Below are 27,170 nucleotides of genomic sequence, written 5' to 3'. Positions count from 1 at the left end.
TGGAGATTCCTCAAAAAGCTAAAAGCAGAAATTCAATTTGAGCCAGAAATTCTCCTTCTAGATATCTTCCTGAAGAATTCAAGACATAATATGATAGTGACACATGTATTTCCATTTTTATAACTCCACAGTGCATAATAACTAAATCTTGGAAGCAGCCCATCTGTCCATCAACACATGAATGGATAAAGAAAATGTGTTATTTATACAAAATGAAGTATATACAGTACTCTGCCATAAAGAAGGATAAACTTGAGTCACTTGAGGGAAAATGGATGAACCTTGTTACCACAATGATAAATAAAATAAATTAGACACACAAGCCCAAATATGGCATGGTTCCTCTTATACAAAAATAAGAAATACAAAAAATAATAAAAGATAGATGATAAGAAGTAAGGAGGCAGATCTTTTTCAGAAAGGAAGGGAACCACGAGATGGGAGGGGAAGTGGGTGAAAAAAAGAACTAAGATGTATTATGTACGTGCACCAGCTCCCCACTGGGCAAGTCATCGTTATGCATTACAAATACGTGCTAATAAAAATTTTAAAAATGTTGAATTCTTAAAAAATGATGGAGAATAGTAATCATCAGGCGCTGTTAAGGGAGGGTTAGGTAGATGTTGGTCAAGATACAAAAATCTCATTTTAATAGAAGGAAATAGTTTAAGTGATGTATTGTGTAACATAATGCTGGTGTAACAACATCAGTTTTGGAAATTGCTGAGAATAAATTTAAAATATTTTTTCTCAATATGCATTTTGTTGCCATCCCACAAACATACACGTTTCAAAGTATCATATCATACATATAAATGCATACAGTTTTTGAAATTTAAATAAATACTTAAAAACATTGAAAACTTTTGTTGTACAATGCTTTAAAATAAATTCTACAAAGCAATGAAGTCATTAATGAGAAATTTACACAGTGTTAATGTTCACTCCTTTACTTCATAATTTGGTACATGTTTCCACTTTACCAGGGAGGGCAAATTAAAAGTTCATTCCCCAGTGTGTATTTGGTATAAAAATGGTTTCATCCTTTGATTACTATGTCTACATATTTTTGTTTAGCCTATTTCTTTTCCTTATGTTTTTAAGCATTGAAATGTATACATAAATAGTTGTAATTTCAATTACAAGATAGTCTTCACAAGTTATAGTTATGACAAGCGATATAAATTTTATAGGATAAGAAGTTTTATTAGGTACTTTTAAAAGCATAAGATAATTAGAGTCATTGAAAATATGAAATTTTGATCCAAAATTTGCTTAATAAGATTAAAACAAATCAAAGTAACACATTCTTGCATCATTTAAATCTTTCCAGATTTTATTAATTGCTGTCAAAATAGATTTAGTAAATAAAGAGAACATGGAGAATGTGTAGTTTTCGACTGCTTAGTTTTCAGGCAAGAATAGCTTTTTACTAAAGAATAAGACTGTTTCTCCTGCAGATATTTCACATAAGAATTTATAGACTACTCTATTAATCATGATTTTTATTAGAAAGAATAAAAACAGAAATATAGAATCTTGTTAACCAAATTGGTTATGTATTTTAAGCTGTATAATTTAGTGCAGTGACGAGTAGATAAATTGAAACAATACATTTTGCTGGGTTTTCTTTCAGTAAACAATTAATTGGTTTTTGAGTTTGACAAAAAAAATTCATTTTACCCACAGTGAAATGATATTTATGATGACAATTTCATATATTTTATGATTACATAAGTGTTAGTGGTGGCAGATGTTTGAGAAACGACATAAGTAATTGTCACAGATATAAAACTTTGAGCCATAAAGGTTATTTTTCTCTTTTTTAAATGCTAGAACAGCATTTAGATGAAAAACAAATATTTTGGCTGTAATTAACATAATAGAAAATTCTGCAAAATTACAAAATTGTGAATGTTTTTGAAGACTGTGCAACAATAAAAAATTGCTGAAACACTGTATGAACTTTGAATAGAAATTAGGTAGAATGAAAGATTTAACAAGATAAATACATTTCTTAAAATGGTTTACAAATATTCCTTATTAGAAATAATTTCCTTCTTAAATTAAAAAGCCATTAGAAATATTTAAAAGTTTTAATCTAATAAGAAAGTTGTGTAAGAACCTATAACTTCTGCAACTGGTTAGGTAAGAAGGAGATAGAAACAGCTTCATTTGCAGTTAAAATACGTTTATATCTTTAGATGCCAATTACCAGGCCCCCACTGGCTCTTGGTGACTCAGTCTTTAATGAAATCATAAATGTCTGTGCAGTGCAATCTTACACGTCTCCCCAGAGGGCAGCAAAAGCGTCCTGAGACCGATTTTGGACGTTGGCCATGGCCCACCTGCAGCAATGGGTTCTGATTTGCTGGAGCTGTGCTGGACAGGTGCGAGGGCGTGCAGGGCTCCTCGTTCACACACTCGTACAGTATAACGCCCATCTGGAGCAATATCAACGCCATAATTAGCACAAAGGCATATTCTTTCACTATATTCTAGTCCCCAAACTCCCGGAGCAGAGCACAGTATCATTTTCTTCTGAAATGCATCTCTTCAACACCTCAAATAATGCTGACTTTCAGAACTGTTAACAGTACTTTCCATCCCTTCAGCATGCCTGCAACCAAATAAAAACAGACACTGGCATTTGAACACAATTTTATATCACTTATTTAAAAACTAAAAATTCTGTAATTATATCATGACAATACTGGTAGAATTAACCTCGAGGAAATTAAGTTAAGATCTCCTAAAACAACCTGAATGAAACTGAAAAATAAATGTTTTTCAGAAATCTCTAATATAAATACATTACAACTGTATCAAAATGACATAATTTTTCTTGAGATTTATCCTTCTTGACATATTTATTGTGTAATCTGAGATATTTGCATGATCTTTATACTAAATATCTTTTACTTTGGTGATATCTAGAAACTTGTAGCTAAAGGAGATACAAGTGTGGAGAAACCATCTTTTCTAGTATTCTGGCAATACCTACTTTGGTGATAAATCCAAAATCTTTTATCCAAGAAACGAATAATTTAAAAAAAAGAGAAACGCTTCTTCTTACTGGAGTCCTTCCATACGCATTAGTTCATCTATTCTATTTTCATTGAATTTACACTTCAGTGTATCTCTCATCTCTGTGCAATATCTGTTCCACCTTAGACCCGGAATGTCCCCTAAACGGGAGTGTGTGGAAGGCTGGGTCCTCAGCTGGGACTGCGATTGGCAAATGGCGGAACCTTCAGGAGGTATTTGCATGATGTAGGTCACTGGGAGCCTAGCTTTCTACCTAGTCGCTCTCTTCCCTTTCCCTTTCTATTTTTCTTTCTTTCCTTTCATTCGTTTCTTTTTCTTTCCTCTTTTATTTCTTTCCCTCCCTCCCTGCTTCACTGTCTCCTTCCCTCCCTTCCTTTCTTCTGTCCCTCCTTCCTTCCTGGCTACCAGGCGCTGGACAGCTCTGCCCACCCACTGTTCCCTAGGCTGTGACTCTCTTGTTAAAAGCTGGTTTAAAAGCACTGGGGCCAACTGTCCCTGGGATGAGGGCTCCAAAACTGTTAGCCAAAATAAATCTGTCTTCCTTTAAGTCGGTCCCCTCAGGTGTTTTGTGAGAGATGAGAACCTGATTCACAAAGTGTCTTTGCATACAGTTTACTTTTCTGATTCTGAAAATTTATAATAAAATATCAACAGGACTTTTAAAACAAAAATAATTCAGTAAATTTTAGTGAAAATATGATGAGAAATAAAATAAAGATTTAAAGGGAAATGGTCTTGCTTTAAAATTATTTTCAGAAATTCTAGAATAGAAATATATTTCTTTTATATATTTCATTCCTCAACTTCTGGAGAATCTGTGAAGCATTTAAGATTCTTACAGAATGTAAAGTTTTACTTTTTACCTACAAGTGAAGTTGAACAAAATATTAAGTGAAGTCAAGCAAGAAAAGTAAAACCCAGGTTAATAATCAACCAAAGAAAAGGGAACACTGAAATATTTCTATTTTAAAAAGTAATAAAAGCATATTTAATATACACTTTCTTCAGATCATACTGAAATACACATAGGATCAAAAGTATAAAAGCAAAGACAAACAAACATTAGCAAATATTTTATGAATGATCTACACAAAAGATAAATTTTACAGAAAATAAGCTTTCACAGAAATATAAGGTGTGTAAAATTGTTTGCACTGTATAAGTTTCCAATGACTGCTATCTAAAGTGTGAGAGCCAAAATTGTTTTTTTCAAGCTTACTGATACAGTTTAGATATACATGATGATCATATTCATCATAGGGAATTTGTATGTGTACATGATGTATTTTGATTTCTTTTTTTTCTCAATCCCCTCTCCTCCTTTCAAACCTTCTTTCCCCCATTACAAAGCTTTTTTTCCATTGTATCCTTTTTAAAATCATTTCTTTTATTTTTCCTCTCCTTCCATTTTCCCTTCCCCCAACCTAGTTCCTCTTTTCTTCTGAACAATTACTTCCCATTTCACAATATCTATTGTACATTTTGGTCCTTATTTGCTTTTTTAATTTCTCACACCAAGGACACAATATGATGTTAACATATATAAAGAATATGGTTTTAAATTGCATCATTTACCTAGAAAAGTCTCAAGTTTATCCTTCTTCATAGCAGAGAAGTACTCCACTGTACATAAAAAAATAACATACCTTCTTTATCCAGTCCGCAGTTGATAGGCATTTGAGTTGTTACAAAGATGCAACTATTACAAACTATAGTGTTACAAACAAGGGTATGCATATATCACTGCACTGTGATATTTTTAATTCTATCTGGAACATACCTAGAAAGGGGGTAGCTGGCTTGAATGGGACCTCTAAGCCTAGTTTTTTGAAGAATCTGCATACTGATTTCCACAGTGGTTGCAGTAGTCCACATTTCCAATATCTTTCCTCTACACAAATAACAAGCCTATTAAGAGAGAAATTAGGGAAACCACACCCTTCACAATAGCATCCAACAAAAGGAAATATTTAGAAATCAATCTACAAAGGAAGTAAAAGATCTCTACATTAAAAATTATAGTACTCTGAAAAAGGAAATTGAAGAGGATGTCAGAAAATGGGAAGATATACTTTGCTCATTGATAGGAAGAACCAGCATAGTAAAAATGGCCATACTCCCAAAATTGTTTTACAGCTTTAATGCAATTCTAATCAAAATACCATTAGCATACCTCACAGAACTACAGAAAATAATCTTAAAATTCATTTGGAACCAGAAGAGACCTAGAGTAGCGAAAACAATTCTCAGCAACAAAGGCAAGTCAGGGGACATTACAATTCCTGATTTGAAATTCTACTACAAAGCTACTGTGATAAAATCAGCACAGTACTCGCAAAAAAACAGACCTGAGGATCAATGGGGCAGATGAGAAGATGCAGAAACAACTCTGAATACACTCAACCAACTTATCTTTGACAAAGGAGCCAAATATGTTCACTGAAAGAAAGATATTCTCTTTAATGAATGGTGCTGAAAAAACTGGCTCTCCATATGCTGAAGACTAAAACTAGGCCCATGTCTATCACCATGCACTAAACTAAAGTAAAAATGGATCAAACATCTAAAACAGATCCACTAAATATGCTGGAAAAGAGAATAGGTAGAACTCTTGAAGACATAGATATAGACAAAGATTTTATGAACAAAACTCAATAGCACGGGAAATAATACAAAAAAAATAACTGGGGTCTCATTCTATTAAAAAACTTTTGCACAGCAAAAAAAATCACTAATCGAGTGAGAAAATAACCCTCAGAGTGAGAAAAAATTTTTCCCAGCTGTCCCTCAGACAAAGGGTTTATACCTAGAACATATGAAGAACTGAAAAAAATTAGATCCTCAAATTTAATGACTCAGTCAAGAAATGGACATCTGAAATGAATAAACACTCCTCAGAGGAAGAAATACAAATGCAAATAAATATATGAAAAAATGTTTAACATCACTGGCTATTAAAGAGATGAAAATTAAAATTGAATTTTTAAAAATACAAATAAGACAGCATAAAATGACAGGGAAGCTGACATATCTCAGAAGAAAGGAAAAATGCTACACCAAAAATGATAGACATATTAGAAGCCTCAAAAATCAGAAGAAACAGGAGCAAATCAATTTAATACATTGTATGCAGTCTAGAGGGAGTGAAGACTGAAAAATAAGAAGTGTAAAATTTTCATAGGACAAGATACATGGAAGAAGCAACACATTAGTATCCCACAATAAAATACATTTAAAAAAATCAAACAGGAAAGAGGAAATATACCTGAAACGATAGTTTGAAACAACACACTGAATCCCAGTGATAGTCGAAAAAATTAGCAAATTCAGGATATATTCTAAAAGAAAAACTGAATTCAGCGATGAAAAAAAAAAGAAACTTTAAAAATTTGGGCAGGAAAAATTACCAACTAAGGTCAAATATTAAGCCACCCTTACAGTTCTCTGCAGCAACATTAGATTCCAGGTACCAGAGGAAGTTTGTCTGAAAATACTGTAGAGGAATCTAAGGCCTCAAAGTTTATGCTGTCTTACAAATCAAAAATTCCTTAGCAATGTACATCATAGGAAATTTTAAAAAACTTATCAGATGGCAAATTTCCGTCATCCCAGAGATATATTAAAACAGAATCACACTCAAGCATGGAATGAACCATGTAAAGTGACTAATGCTTCCAGAACCCATGAACACCTAGCATTAAAGTTTGTTCTATGTAGAGAAAGATAGCAAATAATGGACATATTACTAACATTGGCATCCTCATAGTCTGCCATCAGAGCAAATACTGTACCAAAAAATACACTGCAGGTAAGAACGTTAAGAATGTATTATTTAAAAACAGGGATTTAAGGGGCTGGGGATTTAGCTCAGTGGCAAAAGTGCCTGCCTGGCAAGCGCAAGGTCGTGAGTTCGGTTCCCGGTACCGGAGAAAAACAAAAAAAAAAAAAAAAAACCAAAAAAAAAACCCACAGGGATTTAAGACAATTTGTAAATTGGAATCACAGAGTATTTTAAGCTAGGAACTCCCTAAATTTTTGAACTTATATTTCATTCTTTTCATTGGTTTTAATTTGACATCAACTGTATCTTCTTACAGAGAAATTATGTAATCATTTTCAACTTTAATTCTCATCTCAATAAAGTTTAAATCTAATTCCTTGAATTAAAAAGCCACACTTTCAACAGCATTTACAGTAAAATTGTGTTCTTATGAAGTTTTGTCAGTATTTCTCTGTGCTAAAGAGATGTTTGAAGGGTGCTCATCTGCTCTGGAGAATGAGTTGTCATAGGAGATAGAATAGCAAATATTTATTAGAATAACTTCTTGTTTTATGTTATTTGATAATGTTTACATATTACATGTTTGCTTACAATGCAGATAACCATTCTTTAGGAAATAAAGTGAGAAATTTCTGATACAATACACACAGACCTTTTCTGATATTTGTGGGTGTGTGTGCGTGTGTGTGTGTGTGCCTGTGAGAGTGTGCGCTGTGGGAGGGAGAGCCTTGCATTAGAAAAATGCTTCATTTATCTTGTGAATAGTTGTGTAGTTTTAAAATGTGAACCCTCTGACATATTTTCTATGTCTATGTTTATTTTACTTAAATTTTACACATACACAATTCATATACTTGCACAAGCCATGAAAGAAAAAATTAATATAAACATATTTGATACATAGTTTGAATTAAAAGTAAGCTCACAAATGAATTAATTACCTGATTAAAATTTCATGGTATTAAATATAAGAAATATGATGTTAAACTAAAGTTTACAAGCACACATCAATAAAGCACAATGAAAAAAAGTTATTGATAGACAAATAAGTGAGTAAAATAACCTGACCAAAAGCAACCTGATAGAAATCTTTATTACATAAAATAAAAGCCAGGAACATAAACAATTCTTAGGGACCTAACTGAGATACACATTTATGTGTAATCCCGTTCTTGTTCTCCTCTTCACTCTCCACTTCCACAGTAACTCTGAGACAATGGATAAGAGGGTCCTGGGGGTTCACACTAATGCCTACAATTCTGAAGCAGCAGGCCAACTGTCAGGAGACCCTGGGCAGCAGGGGTAAGGGAAAACCCTCACGTGTAAGCATCTCCACACACTGCATCCCGCTCAGCTGCGGTCAGCCACTGCATGGGCCTTTTCTTCTTCCAGGGCACCAGCTAAATTTGAAAAATCCATTTTCCAGACAAATGTGTGGCCCAACCATCTGTGCAGCAGTTGCCCTGCTAGGCAGTTTTAGCCAGTCTCCAGGGAGGGAGCTGACCTCACGCCTGTCCTGCCAACCCCTTCTGGTAGAGAGGAGCAAGCAGGAGCTGATCTAATTGCTGCTGGGATGGAAGAGAGCTTCCTGAGATCAAATCTAAGTGTGTGGACAGAGCTGGGTCTATGAAATGTCAGCACAATTAGATAAAATGGGACGGACACTGCTACAAGGAAGAAAGACAAGAGGGACGGGTGGACAGAGAAGGGAACAGAGCAAGGTAAAGAGACTCTGTTAAAACTTGCTATGAATTTAAATCTAGCTCGAGAAACAGAAGATGGCATGCTTGTGCCGCGCACCATATAAACACATGCAATACGGCATGAGAAAAGGATCAATGTAGAACTGGATATGAGTGTTGGAAGAGCATGGCAGAGATCATGAGAGTGTGAATACAGAGAGCTCAGAGCGGAGATATGTGAGCTCCAGGTAGCACACAGAGGGAGGAAACCAAGAATCCTGAGGACAGCTGGAGCCAAAGCCCGGCAGCCGGAGCAGAGAACCTCAGTCCAAGGGGCTCCACAACAGGACACACTAGAGAAGAAAATCCAACGCTGTTTACAGGGAAAGAAGCATGACTCCCAAACCTTATACAAAACAGCACAGTTGTTTGAATATCAATGTTAGGGCATTTCCAAACAAGATTATTTATATGCCAATTAAAGAAACTGCCCCATAATGAAATACAGACAAATTCATAGATGAGTTAAAGTAAAGATATGTGGCAAAGTGGCTGAGGCTGAGAATTAAGGTTATCTAAATGAACAAAATTATATATCTGAACTAGATGTAAATGCAATAAAACATAAAAACAAATCCAAGCAATAAGAGCAATCAAGGAAGTGTGGGGCAGGTGGAAAGCAATGTATAGCTACTACAAATTGAATTTATTCAATGTGAAATCAATCTTAGAGTAGTTAAAATATAATCATGTGGGTTAAATAAAGCTATTATGACTTCAAACCCAGTAGAGATATCAGAATCTCTTTTCATCTCATAGACACTTTTTTTTTTGTTGTTTTTTTTCCAGAACCAGGAATTGAACTCACGACCTTGCGCTTGCCAGGCAGGTGCTGTGCCACTGAGCTAAATCCCCAGCCCCTCAGAGACATTGTTAAGGAAATGATTTCTGTGGTAAAGAAACACTATATGAAATTTCAGTATCAATTCTTTTAAAAATTTAATTATAACTGGATTGAATATATTTTAAGCCTGTATCAATTCTTTCAGAAATTCTTTTATGATTGAATTGAATGTATTTTAAGCATGTTTGGTACAATTTAGTTATTAAAAAATTACTTATTTGCCTTGCTCCTATCTTCTTCTCTCATTGTCAGCATGTGGTCTCCGTCCACATTTGGGTCTAATTCAGATACCAGAACTTCTCTGAGAGCTGCGCGGGAAGGTTTTGTTGCTTTCTTTTAATGTTTCCTTGTACTTCCGAAATATCTTTCACTATTTTATTTGTACTTATTCATAGTACATCTTGAATACATTCATTGTGGATAGTCGGTACATGTTGTCTCTCCTTTTGTAGCCTAATTTTTTAAAGACTGTGTAAATGTACTAGTCTGCTGGTAAATCAGTGCACCCTTTCTAAAAATATTTAATATTTATTTGAAAAATACACCCACAGCAGATAAATGAGGAAAAGAAATAAGTAGATAAGGAAGAACGGTGGAATCATGAATGCATAATGAAAGTACAAGGTTGGTGTGGGTGAAGTTTAACATCACTGATAACAAAATAAGAAGATGGACTTTTTCAAAGGAACGAGGAGGAGATCACTTTTTCTCATTAGGAAAACATTTTCAAAGGAATTTCTCAAGTTAACAAATGACTGTGAAGACAGGATAAAAGCCTCCTTGGTAATGTAAAGGATACAACTTTTTAAGGATGGCCTGTGATCTCTAATTCCCAAATGTGTGGTTAGATTATGATTTTTTACCTTGGAAACTGACTTTGGGAAACAGTGTACAGAAATGATGTAACATAGAAAAAATTAATCCTTAAAGAGACCTGTCCTTTCTGTATTTGTAATCGTACAAAAACTAGAAGCCACCAGTTATACCCCCAAAGAAGCATTTTCATGAAATCTGTGCATATTCATGATGCACTGCCTAACAGATATTAGAATTAGTGTTTCAGTACTTCTTAAGAAAAGAAAAGCATTTTCAATGTTGGATTAAAATGCATATTAAAAATTGTATGTTCAGTCTGATTACAAAATATATCCTTTATAAAAATGTGCTGAAACATAAATGTGAATATCACTTTGGATAATATGCCAGCATTTTACAATGGTTTCTTCCAGATAAGTTGTGAAGCAAATTTTATACTTTCTTTTTATAATTATAAATTTCTTTATGTAAGTCTTTGCTCTTTTCCAAACTTTTCATTAAGAAATTTATTACTTTACTAAAAGTAATTTCAGCCCCTCCCAATTCAAAGACCCAATCCAAAAATGGGCAGCTGAGATGAACACACATTTCTCAGACAAGGAGATACAAACGGCAAATAAATATATGAGAAAATGTTCAACATCATTAGTCATTCGAGAAATGCAAATTAAAACAACACTAAGATTCCACCTTACCCCAGTAAGAATGGCTAGCATTAAGAAATCAACCAATAACAAATGCTGGTGAGGCTGTGGAGAAATAGGAACCCTTCTCCACTGCTGGTGGGAATGCAGACTGGTGAAACCACTGTGGAAATCAGTTTGGAGATTCCTCCGAAAACTAGGTTTAGAGGTCCCATTCAACCCAGCTATCCCCCTGCTGGGTATTTTCCCAGAAGATCTAAAAACATCATATCACAGTGATATATGTGCACCTATGTTCATAGCAGCACAATTTGTAATTGCTAAAATGTGGAAGCAACCCAAATGTCCATCCACTGAGGATTGGATAAGAAAATTATGGTACTTTTATATAATGGAATATTACTCAGATGTAAAGAAAGATAAACTCGAGGCCTTTATATTTAAATGGTCACAACTAGAGACCATACTCATAAGTGAAATAAGTCAAACATACATGTGCAAGCACCGCATTGTGTCACTAGTGTAAAACTTGAAAGAGTTAATTTAAACTCGGAGGTATGATAGACACTGTGAAATGATAGGAAACCACCGAAGAGTAAAGGGCTTCTGGGATGTGGGAAAAGAGAAGGGAAAGAAGGAGAAAATTTGTATGTATGTATATACAGGATAGATAACATGGTTGTTCTTCTATCTGCTGTTTCTATACTGAAAGAAACTGTCAATGAGTCTTTGGTTGACCAGTATTGCATGTCTATATCTGTTTTCATGAGAAGCCACTTTGAAGATATCAATATGTAATACAACCACCATTGTTAATTCCCTACCACTTTGTTTGTAACTCTGTATTGTCTGTATTGTGCTTGTGATATGTTGTAAAATGTTGTATGTCTGTTAATGTTTCCCTCCTTTTATCCTTAAAATAAAAAAAAAAAAAGTAAAAGGTAGTAAAGATCTCATATATTATCATCTGCAGTATGACATATAGCACGAATACTTCCTCTGGGGTGAAAATTATTCATGGAGCAGTTATACCTCATTACTCATGAGCTAAGATGCACTGTGTATGGAATATTTTCTATTTACATTCAGTTTTGATTGACGATCTTTCGTGTACATGATGTAATGCTATATTCTTGTAGGTCTTACATTTTTTCACAGTTTTGTATAAAAGTCTTTCAATTCCACTTTCAATATTCTAGTTGAATGTAATATCAGTCAAGGATGATCAACTTAGTGGACTTGTGGGTGAGTTTCTCTTTTTTTTAGTTTAGACATGGTGTGATGAGTTCATTTTAAAGAATAAACTCCAAGTTAATAACTCAATCTAGCAGCAAAACTGCTGTACTCAAAGCCAAAAGGTACCAAGTTTGTTTTTAATTTATTTGAAACTGTAAAATTTCCCACTATTTTCAATTATACAGTGGTTATTATGGTTCTTTTTTTACCTATCTACCTTGCAGGGACCCTGTGAGGATTAATGAGATCACTTCTATAAAGCACTGGCGTTCCTTGGAGATGAGAGATATAAGAATGTTATTATTATCCTGCCATTCGTACATTAGCTTGCTCACTCTTTCAGGACCTGGAGGTGGAATCAAAAAGAAACAAATTCTGATCCACAGTGAGAAATATTTAATGAGATATTTTTTCACTTTTTCACATGTTTAATACCTAAGCTTTCAAGAGCTTGGTATATTAAATACATTTCAAAGACCTTTTTGCATACCAATTTGATGTCTTTTATGTATAAATCTGACTGCCTTAGATTAAGTTTAAAGTAAAATCAGACCTGTTTGAAATGGTCCACTACTTTTTGCTAAATTAATGTATATTTAAATTTGTTAAATTAAAGTCTAATATAATGCTGTTAAATGAAAAAAGAATAATATAGATACCCACAGCTCAACTATACTTCAGTTCTTTCTTTTCTGGTATCATCATTACTTTTTTCAAAGTTTCCTGTTAATTTTATGTGTTTGAGGACTGTTAACAGCAGCTGAACTGTCTTTCAGCTTTAAAAACTGAAACACATCTTTCTTGTAAAGCCAAAGAAAGCATTAAAACCTGCACTAGAAATCATTTACTGAAATTGAAGCATAATTTTTTTCCAAGTCTTCATTAGCATTTCACCATGGCCCTGGAAGTACGTGTATCTGTACACGGGCATGACAGCAGGCTACACAGCAAAGTGCAAATGCCCTTCCAAATTCTGTTATTTCACTCAGCAGCTCTACAGAGATTTTTATTTAATTCTCTATGGTGAATTTTTGGTGTGTAACTGCAGATGTTAAGTTTATCAAGAAAATGTTGGAAGAGATTTGAATGATTTTAGGGTCATTTCTTTATTAAAAGAATTGCATAATTAGTAAAATATTCCTAAAGTAAAGCACCTACATAATTTTTAAAGTCATGGCTGAAATTCCAGTCTTTCTAATACTAAGTATTATGCTGATTACAATATTTACAAACCCCAACAAGTTTTAGTATCAATATTTCTCATTAAAATAATCTTCAACACTGGTAATGGTTTCATATATTATCCCTGATACTTTAAATTGATGGTAACAACATCTTAAAGTATTTTCAAAGTTTTATATTTTGTGTTTTAAGTTTCTATGCAAAAGAGTTAAATATTCATCAATGTGAAATTTTATTGATGTTTGTATTCTAGATATTTCCTTTTTACTTTGAGCAGATACCTATCTTGAGTTCAATCTGAACATAAATTAGGTTGGTAATAATTCATGTTAGTATTAATTTTCAGTTACTTTAAATATTTCATATTTTATAGTCCTAAACTATTAGTATATCTTCTTATTTTATCTGCCTAGTGTATTTACTTATTCTAAATATTTTTGATTCTTAAAAATTTCAAACTTAATGTGAAATAATAATAGTACAATGGGCATATATTTCTTAAATTAAATTTTATTAAACATTTTCATTTGTCTGACTTTAGTATAGGCACTGCACACACATAGTTTCCAACTGGTTGCATTTATAAGAATGAAGACACTGTCTTACATAGCAGAATATCATTGTATCTAAGATTATTAACATTCATTTTAAATATCATGTACATTCTATCTTCAACTCCAGATTAAAACAAAAATATACTTAGAAACTCTTTTTGGAGATCTAACCAAATTTTATATCTCTTTCATTCATTTTAGATTAAGATCAGCACGTTATTTTTTAAATTTACTTCAACTGAGCTTTTAGGTGGTCCAAGTAAAATTGTTTTAAAATAGTGTCTGTATGAAATATCAATACCTGTATTTTAGATTTATCTGAGTAAGTTATTATGATGGAAATATATTAAACATTGAAGGTTAAATAAAAATATAAATGAGATAGTTATTGCATTCACCAGTCATCTGAAATGTGGTCACTTGGTTAAATGGTGAGAGTGAGCCTATGACATTTTGCACTTTGCCCTTTTCAATTAGTGATTTATCATTGCAGGATGATTTCAGACCACATGAATAATCTAGACTATGTAACTACTTTTCCCCTCAATAATTTTAGTGACAAAGAAGAATTTGTTCAAATAAATGGTTGCGTTCACATTTGAATACACTGTTTTTTCTAGTTTTGATTTTCCTTATATATTTATAAGCTGTTCTCCCTCTCCTGTGTTTTGCATGACTATTATCATATACAATGTACTAATAGGTTTGTTTTGAATTCAGTGTAGCATGATTTACTGGCACATTTTTTTCCTGTACGCTTGATCTGTTCCAATTTTATAACACAAAAGTCCACAAATTAGCTTCTGTTTTGTTTTTATTATGATTTTTATGTTTAATTTTGATATTCCAAATGATTTATTTTTTATATAATAGATTGGCAAGATTTATTGATTTTTATATTTATATTACCATTCATAGAATTATGAAACTCACACAAGATATTTGATACTTATATAGAGAATTTTTTCACACTTTGACCTTTGAACATAATTTCCATGCAACGTGTACTTTGCTAGCCACTCACATTTTTAATCAAGATTTCTGTTCCAACAAAACAAATTGGTTTTTTAAAAAACAGTTTTCAAACTGTCCTGAGTCTTTTGATTTGTTATCAAATATGCTTTCTGCCCTGTGGTATATTTTTCATATGATTTCTTTTTGGTTCAGTTCTATAGTTTCCAAATTTATGGTTGTGATTCTGCAGGGAATGCTAAGAAACATAAGAACCTCGCTTTCCTTGCAAATTCTCTGTTTATATTTCCTTTCTTTAAAAATAATTTCACTGAGCAATAACTTGCACACAACAAAATGTGTACATCTTAGAATAAATTTTTGAGGAATTTTGATGAATATGACCATCACAAAATCATGTTGTAAAATATTTCCATCACTCCAAATAATTTCCCAGTGTCATTCTATGATTATTTTACATCCACAAGTGACAAGTCCTGTTTTGACTTCTCTTGCTGAAGGCCAGTTTGGCTTTTCTAGAATTCAAGTAAATGTAACTGTACTTTTTTATCTCACCATATAATACTTTTTAATGTTTGTGTTGTTTATTTCTGAGTAGCATCCCATGGGCATATAAAACAAGATGTAAATCCACAAACACATTTATGTTGTATTTTCATTATGTGGCTACTGTGAATAGAAATGGTAGCAATGTTTGTATTCTCTCTTTGTGTAGATGTACATTATCATTTATTTTGGCAAAACCATTAGGGCTGGGACCACTGGGTGGTATGGCAAGCAGCTGCTTAACTTCATAAAAAACAGTTTTCTAAAGTATTATAGGATGTTGCACTCTGTGGCAGTCCCCGTCATGCTCAGTGTCTGTCACTTAAGCTATCTAAAGGGTACGGAAAGATATGACATTGTTGGCTCTAGCCTACATTTGTATGATGGTTAAGAGCATTTTTATGAGATTACTGGACTTTTATATCCCTTTTATGAAATTAGCATTCAAATCTTTTGATTAAATTGAATTGGGTGGCTTGCTTTCTTATTACTGAGATGATAGTATCTTAATTCAATATATTCTGGATACCAGTCCTTTGCTAGCAGTGTAAGTTCAAATGTTTCTCCAGTCTGTAACTAGCTTTCGTGTTCTATCGTATTGTCTTTGAAGAACAGACGTTTGTAATTTTGATGATGTTCCATTGATTCCGTTTTCATTGTATTTTTGGCTTTTGGGGTTCAGTATGAGAAAGCAGGGTATTCTTCAGGCTCACAATAATTTCTTATTCTTGAATTTTGCTATTCCTATTGGAAATGGCTGCATTTATATTGAGGTTTGTTGTCTCTTCCCGGTTAATTTTTCTACATGGAATAAACCAAGGACTAAGGTCTCTGTATCCATTTGTTTTTCTCATAAATAGGGTCAGTGGCCTCTGCTGAGGTGGCTTGTCGCTTCTGTGTGGCAGGGGCGGGGTGATCCTGGGTATTCTTCACAGCTCCCCCCAGGGCAGGGGCTGAGTGGAGGGAAGGTGGGAGGAGGGAGCGGCCCAGGCTTGGCCGGGATCATCTGGAATCAATCTCTGCTACAGGAGGGAGTGACAAGAGCAGAAGATGCTGGTGATCGGCCCACCTGGAGAGGCCCGCATCTTGCTAGGCTGCTGAGAGAGGAACACCCTGGGTTTTTGGCCAAACCTGCCCTGAATTGGTTCCCCCACGTTGTGTTTGAGGGATGGTGAGGCAGGAGATTGTGTTTCAAGTGCCAGAGACTCGGGTTGTTCTCCAGGTAAAATAGATTTTCTTGATTTATTACTTAGAAAGTATTGTATGGCCTTAGAACATTTTCCTATACTTCATTATTATTATTTTTAAGTAGTTGTAATTAGTTAGGTTGTTTCACTTGAGACGGGGGCTATGCGGTCTTCCTTTCAGCGCTGGAGAAGCCCGTCTGCACCTATTTCTTTTTAAACTCTTGCCCCTCACTTGCAGTTGTTTCCTTGCTTGTGCTGCAAACGTATTCTCGTTATTGCTTTGTCTTTTGTATGCCTTTAGCCCCCTTCTTATTAGGAATACAGTCACACAGCTGAGTTTTAGTATGCTTTCAAATAGCTCTAAAACATCTTTCCCTACCTCAAAATAATAGTTCTTTTTCATACGTATACATTTAATCCACCAGATTCGATGTTTTTACTATGGTACAGATGAATTAAATTTTATCTTTCCCTATAAATTAAACAATCATCAGATGAACATTTATTAAATAATCTATCATCCTCCCACTAATTTGCAACTGGTGCTCTGTCATAAATCAAGTTCCTACATCCATTTGATCAGTCTCTCCACTCTTGCCCCACACTAGTGAGGCATTTGCACATGTCCAGCCCCAACTCCATATTATCAAAGTTGCTTAATTTTATAGTAAGTCTTGATACTTGAAAGGAAAAAAATTCACCAAATTATCATCAGTCTTACCTCCTTTTCCTCTTCACACTTTCTCCTCCTCTTTCTTTCCTTCTCTTCCCATTGTTTTTCTCTTCTCCTCCATTTTGTTCCTCTCTCCTCCTCCTTTTTTTCCCTAAGCGTGGCAGGGTCTTGTAATAAGGGAACTTCTCAATTTTCACTTATGTGAATCTTTACTTTTATTATTTTTCCTATACTTCAATCAAGTTCATTTCTATACATTTTAAAAACTTTATAATTTAGTTGCAGAACTCACTAATTTTGAAGCTTTGTTCATATTTAAACTAAGCTACTGATTTAACCCTAAAAGCTAGTTTTACTGCATTCTGAAGTCTTATGTGCAGTACCACTATTACACTAACCCTAAATATGAATAATTCAAATTTTCAAATGTTTTAGAATTCTTTTATATTTTTTACTTTGCTAATTTAATAAGCTATTTTAAATATGCTTTCAGATCTGTTCCACACATTCCATGGCGAGAAGCACACACGTTTATCCTCTGTGGGTGAAATTTCATCAGCGTGTTCATTAGACCAAGTTTGCTGGCTGTTGCCCAGTCGTTAAGGTACAGCTACTGTTAGGGTTTAGATCTAGAATGTACCCCAACAGTCTGTGTGCCCATACATGGGGTTTGGGGAAGGGGATTGTCATGGAGGCATTATGGTCATTAGTGTCTTCATCCGTTGATGAATTTGAAGCTACAGATACTGTTAGGAGGTGGGGATCAGTTGAACAAAGTGTGTCATTGGCAACATTCCTCTTGCGAGAGCATCTCCCTCCCAGGCCCCTCCCTTCTTTCTCTGCTTCCTGGCTAACATGAGGTGAGCAACTTTCCTCCTTCTGTCATGACACTCCTGTCTGGTAGCCCACTGACCATGGACCGAATCCCTTGAACACTGAGTCAAATTAAACATCTCCTCCTTTGTTTCTTTAAGTGTCTGGTATTGTGTACTAGCAACAGGAAAGCTGACTAATACAGTTTCTGAAGTCCAAGTGCACCCCTACCCCATCCTTGTATGTGTTTCTAGAATATCCTTCTCTTTTAAGTAGTGCTGAGCTTCTTTTAATAGTGGTGTGGAGGGCCCTGGAGAAGGGAGAGCTATTCTTACTGGTTCTGTGACAGCTTTCATCAAGCTCCTGCAGTGTGCCTTAGTCTTGGGCAGCCCAGCATGCTTCCCCAGCACATTCCCTCCTCAGGTGACTTCACAAAGCGATCTCATGTGGCATCTCTTGGAAGATGGTTTTCTCAGTGACTCAGAGGAAAGCTGCCCTGTGAGTTCTGACCACTTGGGTTCATAACTAGATGATATATGCCCTGGAGTCACAGACTAGATGCCATTGCAATGGAGACGAGTGAGTCACGTGGACGGTGAGGAGCCTGGGGAGTGCGGCTTTGACAAGTACCCAGTCCAGGCCCCTCCCTCTGGATGGGTTCAGGGGCACAGAGAAGCTCACCTTCATGGGGACCTCCCAGTCCGGGCATCACCTTAGCCAGTCTGCTTTAAAATTTTGAATTGTAAAGAAATATAGCTTGAGGACGTTCTTCTTCCTCCTCCTCCTTCTCTTCCTCTTCCTTCTTCATTTTGGTCTGGACTCCCATCATATTTCATAAAATTGTAAAATAATTTTTCTGCATACTTTATAGCCTTTTTAAAAGAAATAGTCTTCAATATCAGTGAGCAAAATATTTCTAAAGAAGATTTCTTTTGGATAATACATATAAAATGATAGTGATTTCAGACTCATTTAAGTTTCCAAATGCCATAAAGAAAACTGTAAAATTCTAAATGAAGAAATCAGATATTCAGATCTTCTGACTGTAGTAATTTCTCACCTTTCACTTACTCAGAAAGCTTCCTGTAATTTTAGGTTTGTGCCAAGTCTATGTCTTTCATCTACAAACTTTCACACCTACAATATAATCCAGATGGAGGATTTGTGCTTCTTGAGTACTGAAGCAGATCTATACCATATTACACAGTGAAAGCATTCAGGACAGCACTGGGTTTGATATGGAGCTGAAAAGTTTAACAAAATTCCTTTCCCCCCACATACTTTAGGCCCCCGTTACTTTAGCTAGGACCAGAGTTAGTTTATTTGGTCTTTGGGGAATGTACAACATCTAACATTTCTGAATCTCATTTGGAAGGGATACTTTTAGAATACAGAGCCTTTCATTAGAGAAAATTATTAGTTTACTAGCTACTAGGGCAGAAAGATTATAGATTAGGCAGATCCTAAGGTGTTCATGTGACTTTTTGTTTTATCACCTGATAATATTTTTCTATGTTAAAAATAAAACTTGAATTTGTCCTTCTTTTTTCAGTTGCTCATAGCTTTATCACTATATAGATTTTAAATACTACATTTTTTACCCAAAATGTAAGTTTGTCAATTGCTTTTATCTAAATAAATTCTATATTAAGAAGTGTATATTTTTCTTGTCTTTCACATCTATTTATTTGTGGGGCCTTCTCTGTGGAGAGTGTACTGTTTATTTTTCTAAATATATTGGATATGCATTTGAAAGACAGAATGGAGTTTAACTAGATGGCATTAAAAGACTCACATTGAGGACATGAGTGAGTCTCCCTAACTTTTTTTTTTACAGTGAATCACTATCTACTTATTAAACAGATTTACAGTGCAGTGAAAATGGAGTTTATAAAGAATATTCTAGTAACTCTGTGTAGGATAGGTGGGTTGGAGCATATAATTTAACACCACCACTTCTGAAATGACATGGAATTTTGCCTCTGTGAGGAGGACCTGGCCCTAAGAGAAAACTGAAGGTCTGACCTTGGTAGAGGCTGCTCTTAAATTTCCAAAGAAAAAGGTGCTTGTTGAAATAAATCCGCTAAATGATAGACAAAGTTTGAAAAGAGAGCAAAAAAATTTAAATTATATAGAGTCATAATCCAGAGATTTATTTCAGAAAAATACAAGAAAATGGACTTGGATACAAAATGAAATTATTGTGAACAAGTTTAGAAGAGATAGTAGTTGAATGTTAAAAATTCTAAGGTGAACAAATGTCTAACAGAAAAATGCACAAAAAAGGAAGTAAATATTGCAGAGCTACACAAACACATTTTAGTGTAAAAGGGTTCAAAAAGACAAGTCCAGAATAATAATGGGATCCAGAGGTAGACAGACTACTGAGTACTGTTTTTTCTCTGAAAATATAAATGTCCCTGGCATCCTCATGAGTTCACTGCAGGGTGGTAGACCCTTTGACATAGTTTGAGATCTGTAACCCAACACAACTGCAGGCCAAGTAATACTGATTTAATATTCAGATGTTTCATACACTTGTTTAGAAACGATAACGTTGTTGGTTCATCACTTGTGGACAAGTTATAAATTATGCCTAAATGTCATCTAATATAAACACCCTGAAACTCTGTACCAATGTCCCAACCCTGACATGTACTTTTGTTATCTTTAGGATCAGGGCATAAAAAGTCATGTGTAGTGGAGCCTGCATGTAAATTCACTGCTCTGGGAGACTGAAAGAGGAAGATGGCAAGTGCGAGCCTAGCCTGAGCAACTTAGTGACTTAGAAAGAGCCTCTTTCAAAGAAAATCATTTGCATATAATAAACCTGGTTGGAGATCTAGACCCTTCTTAAACAATATGTTTCTCCTTGGACATTTTCTGGCCATAAGGCAAAGTTAAAATAAATATAGTCTTAGAATAAAGATTAAAAGAGAAAAAAAAAAACCCAGAATCTAACAACTCAGCCATGAAAATTACTCTTTTAAAGAAGCCACTTCAGTGAAAACTCTCCAGCATCATTTTGTTAAGTGGTAAGACGAATTCAAACTGTAACCCTGAGGAGGTACAGTACTGGCAAATTTGGAAGTATGCAGGCTTTTCATGCTCCCTCCCTCTGCAGTTTCATGAGGATACAAGGGAGAGGTTCAGACTAATGCTAGGCCAGGCAATCCGTGTCTTTTAGGTCAAAACAAGCCCTCACCCACTTTGTGCATAAAGTTTTAATGGAACCAAGCTCTGCTCATTTCTTTGTAGATTTCTCCTGGCATTTTCTGACTTATAATAGCAGACTTCAGTAATTCCAAAAGAGCCATGTGGCACACAAAGGCCCCCTATTTATAACATGGAGTGTCACATGTGTAGCGTGTACTCATCCATGAGCTCTGAATTAGGGGACCATATTTGTCACTTACACCAGACCCTAAAGAAAAGCAAGTGACCCCACCAACCCTAGGAAGTGAAACTCACAGAAGCACCTGCATTGATGATCATGTTTAGATCCAGTCGATTGTCTGCACACCCATTTGAAACACACGACTAAAGTCACATGGCAGAGACACAGTGAGGAGCAATGTGAAGGCTGGGTTCCTCAGTCACATCGTGTCTCCACAGTTCACCTCCAAGCAAATGTCTTCTCCTGAAGTTGGGAAGAGATGGGCTGGGGATACAGTGCAGTGGCACAGTGCCTGCCCGGCAAGTGCAAGGTCCTGAGTTTGATTTCTGGTACCAAGAGAGAGAGAGAAAGAGAGAAAGAAAGAGAGAAAGAAAAAAAGGTAGGCTTGTCAGTAGCTGCACTCTGCACCGGCAGAGGAGGGAAGGTTCTAGTTCCAGTGTCCCACAGCTATACTGCTGGCTGTTTAAAATGTCAAGCAGATATTTAGTCAAGATTGTAGCCTGGAAAAGATGAAGCTGTTGAGGACACAAGGACATGTCTACAGGAAAAGATCTGCAGTCTTTGTGTAACTGGCACGGGTGACAATATTATAGGTCCCCATGCTTGGGCTGCCCTTTGCGAGTCACATCAGGTTGTGACCTGGGTCCAGAAAAATACCCTCATTGTAGTTGACAAGGGATTAATGCTTTGTCCAGTATTCCTTATGATTTCCAGGAGAAATATCCATATAATGAGAGAACTTTCCCTCAGTCTCTGGGAGAACATCTTATTGAAAGAAAGTTTTTTGTTACAATTTGACGAGAGTAGGTGTGAATCTCAATACTCTAAATCTAGCTAAGAAGAAATCTAACTATTGCTTTTTCTAACTCAATTCAATTTCTAATACATAGTCCTATTCCACTGAGCACAGGTAAAACATCCTCCAAGGGGCACCCTGGGCTCTGTTTCTCCCTAAGCTTTCACTTAAGACGGCTTCTGTGTTTCAGGTTAAAAACAAAAATAATGACTTGTGGAGGAAACCCTCCAGATCCTGGCTATTTCCTAACATTGTGCAAATAAAATGTTCTCTGCTATAAATAAAATTAAAAAATTACCCTCCATTCTTTTTCTTCATGCCTCCTCTTGGTCCAGTGTACATCTTCTGTGTTTGAAACCAGCATTCATAAAACCAAAGAAAGAATTAATACACACAAATGTAAACTTCAGTCTCCACCACTGGTACTGAGTGATGATTACGGAAGGAGGAAGAGATTTTGGGGATGGATGGTGAAGATGTCAGAACAGTGCAGATAATTAATGATCTGAACTTTACACTTAAAATGATTAAAAATTTCTCCCTTCTTTCTTTTCTCTTTTCCCTCATTCCAGTTGTTCTTTTCTTTTGAGCAGTTTCCTTTCATTTCACAATGTGTGTTGTACCTGCTAGATTTTATTCACTGTTTCAGGTTCTTACACTAGCGAGATAATGTGATGTTTACACATGTGGGTCTGATTTATTTCATTTATGAGTATGGCATCTAGTTGAGTCCATTTTCCTATAACAGCCTTGAGATTAACTTTCTTTATGTTGAAATTATGTATTGCTTGTATTGTTTCTGTGTTATTTTCTAAATGTATGTGTGTTTTTGTTCATTTATCTTTAAAATAAAAAATGACTAAAGTGACACATTTCATTTTACATATTTTATCAAAATTTTAAAAAGCAATATTCAAAAGTTAAGCTTAAGTGTTTTTTGGAATAAATCATTAGATACTTTCAAGGCTCAAATCATTTCTGACAAATGAGCTTTACAGAAGAGTAAACAAAGGGAAAATATTCCAAACTTATTTCATAAAAATGCTAGCTCCTTGATAACAAATCGGACAATAAAAAGAATGTTTAGAAAGAATGATTATAGAAATTTATTGACATAGATGTAAAAACCTTAAACAATTACTAGCAATCAACATTTGGCAACATATAAAAAAAAACTTCATGAAGAAGTCATGCTTGCTTCACAAGTTCAAAGATGAATTAACATTACAAATTCATTAATGAACTTCAGGACAGTTATAAGCTGAAAAATGACAGCTTTGTTTAGCTCACTAAATTTCATCAAACCTGGCACACATTGACTTAAAAAATCAAAATTAATCTTAACCAATTAGAAACTGGAGAAACTTTTCCTAATGTGATATTTAGTACCTAACTCGAATCCATAGCCAACATACTTTTAAAGTGAAAATACTGGGAGAATTCTAGTTAAAACTGAGGTAACGATAAAAATGCTTAAAACCACAATTTCTCTTGTATTGTCTTGCAGGTATTTGCTGGAGAAAAAGAAAAAGGTAGTGAAATAAAATGTGCAACACTGGGTGAAAAAGGGGGAAAGTTCCTTTTCAGAAATAGTGTAATTTTGACTTAGAAAATATAGGAGAAAATTAATTTATAAAATATAATTTTATATAAAGCTGTATTTTAAAACACAACGATAATATGACTCACTTATTTTAACCAAGCTATAGAATCTTTGTAAAGAAAAAAATACATCCAACAAAAATTCAATGTCCTTCTACTTCAGTGAAGTTTCTAGGAGCCCAGTGGTGAGGAACATGTAGAGACATTCCTTCTAAGGTAAAAGATAAATTGCTGCATTTGGCTTCCCCTACAACCAAGTGGGGCTTTTTGGATTTTGTAGGCAACACATTCCTCACTTAGGTGTCTTACTCTGGCCCATTTACCAAGTGACTTGGAAAGCTGCTAGTTTTGAGACAGGCCCAGACCAAGAACAGGCTCTGCAGCAGGTCCAGGCTGCTGTGCAGGCTGCTCTGCCCCTGGGGCCATATGACACAGCAGATCCCATGGTACTTGAAGTGTCAGTGGCAGGAGGAGATGCTGTTTGGAGTCTCTGGCAGGCCCCCATAGGTGAATTGCTGCGGAGGCCTTTAGGATTTTGGAGCAAGGCTCTGCCGTCATCTGCAGATAACTACTCTCCCTTTGAAAAACAGCTCTTGGCCTGCTACCGGGCCCTGGTGGAAACTGAATGCTTGACCAGGGGACACCAGGTCACCATGAGTCCTGAGTTGTCTATCATGGCCTGGGTATTATCTGATCCACTGAGTCATAAGGTTGGACGTGCACAGCAACAGTCTATCATTAAACGGAAGTGGAATATTCGTGATCGAGCCAGGGCAGGTCCAGAGGGTACCAGTAAATTGCATGAGGAAGTTGCCCAGATGCCTATGTCTCCTACACCTACTGTACTGCCTTCTGTTTCCCAGCATGCACCTATGGCCTTGTGGGGTGGACCATAAGATCAGCTGTCAGAGGAAGAGAAGGCTAGGGCCTGGTTTATCATGACTCTGCACACTATACAGGCACCACCCGCTGGTGGGCAGCTGCAGCATTGCAAGCCCCTTTCTGGGACATCTTTGAAGGACAGTGGTGAAGGTAAGTCATCACAGAGGGCAGAACTTCAGGCAGTGCACTTGGTAGTACATTTTGCCTGGCAGGAGAAATGGCCAGGTGTGTGACTATATACTGACTCCTGGGCCCTTAGCCAATGGTCTGGTTAGATGATCAGGAACATAGAACATAACTGGAAAATTGGTGACAAAGATATTTGGGGAAGAGGTATGTGGGTTGGCCTCTCCATGTGGGCAGAAGATGTAAAAATATTTGTTTCCCATGTAAACGCTCACCAAAAGGTGACATTGGCAGAAGAAGATTTTAATAATCAATTACATAAGAGGACGCGTCCCATGGATAGTGGCCAACCTCCTTCCTCGGCCACCCCTATCACTGCCTGATGGGCCCATGAACAGAGTGGCCATGGTGGCGGGGATGAAGGTTATGCATGGGCTCAGCAACATGGAGTCCCACTCACCAAGTCTGATCTAGCTATAGCCACTGCTGAATGCCCAATATGGCAGAAGCAGAGATCAACACTGAGTCCCCAATACGGCACCATTCCCTATGGTGATAAACCTGAGACCTGGTGGCAGGTTGATAATATTGGACCACTCCATCTTGGAAGGGACTGCATTTTGTCCTCACTGGCATAGACACATATTCTGGATATGAGTTTGCCTTTATTGTAAGTACTGCTTCTGCCAAAACTACCATCCGTGGACTTACAGAATGCCTTACCCACTGTAATGGAATTCTACATAGCAGTGCCTCCGACCAAAGAAAACATTTTGTAGCTGAAGAAGTAAAGCAATGGGCTCACGCTCATGGTATTCACTGGTCTTAGCATGTTCCTCACCATCCAAAAGCGGCTGGATTGATAGAAAGGAGGAATGGTCTTTTGAAGAGACAGTTAAGGTGCCAGCTAGGTGGTAATAGCTTTCAGGGCTGGGATAAGGTACTTCAAAAGGCTGTATATGCTTTGAATCAGCACCCACTATATGGCACTGTGTCTCCCATAGCCAGATTCATGGGTGCAGAAATCAAGGGGTGGACATAGGGATGGCACCACTAACCATTACTCCTAACCATTACTCCTACCATTAACCGTTAGTAAAATTTTTGTTTCCTGTCCCCACACCCTTATGTTCTGCTGGCTTAGAAGTCTTAGTTCCAGAGCGGGGAAGGCTTCTACCAGGAAGCACAACAGTGATACCATTGAACTGGAAGCTAAGATTTCCCCCCTGGTCATTTTGGTCTCCTCATATCTCTCAGGAAACAAGCTGAAAAGGGAGTCACAGTGTTGTCAGAGGTAACTGCCCCAGACTATCCAGGGGAAATTGGACTACCACTCCACAATGGGGGAAAGGAAGAGTATATTTGAGTGCAGAAGATCCTTTAGGGTGCCTGTTAGCATTACCATGCCCCCTTATTAAAATCAATGGGAAACTACAACAACCTAATATAAGCACAATGACAAATTGCCCAGTGCCTTCAGGAATGAAGGTATGGTTCACTCCACCAGGGAAAGAACCAAGACCTGTTGAGGTGCTTGCTGAAGGCCAAGCACCTCATCTAGGAATACAGAATGGGTAGTGAAAGAGGGTAGTACTAAATATCAGCTATGACCCCATAATCAGCTACAGAAAATAGGATTATAATTGTACTATTTCTCCCCTAATATGGTTCTAATGTAATATAATATTGATAGACTTACTATTGGTCCTTAAGGATTGTTAAACTGTGTTATAATGTTCAAGTTGTGAAATGATAAGAGTAAGCATCACCCAAGGAGAATTGACCTTCTACTCTGGTGAGAGAATTAGAGCACTTACATTTGTAGGCAGGATAGTTATAACATGTTAGGTGCAATTATAAGTCTTTGTATCTGGAAACTGGTTTAAAAAAATGTGTCTGGTTGCCAAATTGACAAGTGGTGGATTGTTATGGTTGATACACTGTGTCAACTTGGGGAGTCTAGAGGTTTGGCTAAGTGACTCATCAGTTCTGCATCTTGGGGTGAAAGGATATACCCTTACCTTTCTGAGATATTGTTCATTGTGCTAATTTGAGAAGTTTAGAAGGTTAACTTAGTGACTTAGCAAAGCCTGTGCGAGAGGAAGACATGCAGAGGGTGTGGGTGTAAAGACCACCCCCACCCCCAGGGCGGATAGGCTGTGTAAAAAAAGGCAATTGAGAAAGGACTAGCTTCTGGTTCTTGGCAGGAGCTCTAGTCTTCACCTTCAGTTTGAGCATCTCCTGGCTTCTTGTGCAGACTGTTTGGCTTCCGCCTGGGACTCTTCAGCCTTCTGGTGTAGCCTCTCCAGCCTTCATCATAGACACTCCA

General features: G+C 36.1%; 1 pseudogene; it reads left to right on the top strand.

Annotated features, from left to right (window-relative positions):
- Nucleotides 1-8,045: 8,045 nt before the first annotated feature.
- Nucleotides 8,046-26,484, top strand: LOC102017837 (annotated as a pseudogene).
- The last annotated feature ends 686 nt before the right edge of the window (nucleotides 26,485-27,170 follow it).

This window comes from Chinchilla lanigera, unplaced genomic scaffold (genome assembly GCF_000276665.1).
Source record: "Chinchilla lanigera isolate Chin_1 unplaced genomic scaffold, ChiLan1.0 scaffold00003, whole genome shotgun sequence".
NCBI classification, from domain to species: Eukaryota; Metazoa; Chordata; class Mammalia; order Rodentia; family Chinchillidae; genus Chinchilla; species Chinchilla lanigera.
This window is presented reverse-complemented; position numbering and strand designations above follow the sequence as displayed.